The sequence below is a fragment of the Erpetoichthys calabaricus genome, chromosome 4, assembly GCF_900747795.2.
Source record: "Erpetoichthys calabaricus chromosome 4, fErpCal1.3, whole genome shotgun sequence".
Taxonomy (NCBI): Eukaryota; Metazoa; Chordata; class Cladistia; order Polypteriformes; family Polypteridae; genus Erpetoichthys; species Erpetoichthys calabaricus.
In genome coordinates this window covers 40839658-40841496 of record NC_041397.2, presented here as the reverse complement: position 1 = coordinate 40841496, position 1839 = coordinate 40839658, and positions in this window count along the sequence as shown.

Sequence of the window (1839 nt, the reverse complement as noted above, 5' to 3'; positions counted from 1 at the left end):
CAAGCTGAGACTTTAACTGTTGCATCTTCTCAGTAAACAGTTTTTCCTATACGAGTATCTCTAGATGACATGTGATATCCTGAATGACCAACTACTGTATTTTGGACAAGAAAAAAAAACAAAACTGTCGTTTGCATTGGTGATTGGTAACACATGCCTTGTGCTATATGTCTCACTGTACAATTTTTCTCAGTGCATATCCTTATTTTTCCCCCTTAAGGGAGTTTGCTGGAGTCTGAGATAAAAAAAGCTTGCTTTGTTCAATATGTAGTAGTGCATTACAGATGTGCTGTGAATATAATTTAGAATAGTAACACATAGTTTGCAGCACACATCACCCTTAGCTTGAAATGCTCCCAATCTAAACTACATTTAGCACAACTTCAGTATCTGCTATGCTCCCAGATGTGAAATGGTCCAATGTGTAGCTTAAATACTGACCTCATGCTTCTATATAAAAAAAATGCTTCCACACAAGTCTGTATCAGGCATTGCAAGGCAATTAACATTTTCTAACACAAACTGTATAAATTGATACAAATGCAGTCTGATCTCTTAACACAAGTTAAATTAAATGATAGCCTCCAAGTGTCACCCACTGGCCACATGATAAAGTGGGGTCTCATTCAGCATTGCAGTCGAGAGAACATTCATTCCTCAAAACACTACTGCTGTATTAGGTCAATCAGGGTCAGAGAATAAATGAGTTGTGTATTGGAAACCACAAGTTGAAAGAAAGAAAGAGGTAAAGGAGGGGTGGGCAAAGTCATTCCTGGAGGGCCGCAGTGGCTGCAGGTTTTTGTTCCAACCCAATTGCTTAATAAGAAGCACTTATTGCTCTAAAAACACTTCTGCTTCATTTTAGTTATCTCCCTCATTAAGATTTTGAACTCTTCTTGCTTTTTTTAAGTCTTAAACTGCTGCATTCTCGGTTTTTAATTGCTCCTTATTAACAATAAGATGCAAATGACAAAAGAAACCAGCAGTTATCCATTACACATCCATTTTACACTTCAAAGTATTTGGATGATATCCTTAGAAAGGAAAAAAAATCTAGGATATGAGAATGACTTGATATGGCTTGTTAGTGCTTTAACTCTGCTATGAAATGTAATTATTGGCAATGATTGTTTTCTAATTAAGCAAGTGGGTTGGAACAAAAACCCGTGGCCACTGCGGCCCTCCAGGAATGACTTTGTCAACCCCTGGGGAAAAGAATGCTATTTGTTAGAAAAAACAAAAACACACAAAACATTAAGGGCTTTTAAATAAATAAAATCTTTTTATCCTTCCTATAAAAAGTTACTGATTTGACAGTTGACAAACTAATTAATGGTAGTTCAAAAAAAAAAAAAAGCAACATTATGCACCTCCCAATACGTTTATTGAGAAAAAACTCTCTATTGAATGAATTAATGTTAACCTTTTATTTATTTGTCTTCAAAATTTAACCTGTAGCACAGTTTTAAAGTCTTTTCATTCATTCAAAAAAAAAGACGATTCAAACTAATATGTTAAATCAGCATTTTATCTTTTTGCTTGTAATAACTCTACTATAGTAATTAAATGAATGTCAGCTTTTTGCAATCATTTTTTTTCTTAAAGCAAGCAAGCAAGCAACAAAAATAGACAAGTAAATCAAGTAGCATCTGTTCTGTTCTTACATTACGGTACCTTTTACTTTAGAATTGCAACCAACTACCTGAATGAACTTTAGTCTCTGGTTTAGTATCAGCCATTGTTCAATTCTTGGTATATTTGCTATGCAGCAGAACCTACTGCTTATTCATGCAAATAAACATTTATGAATTAAAAGAAAAAAAAACATGCACCAGTCAA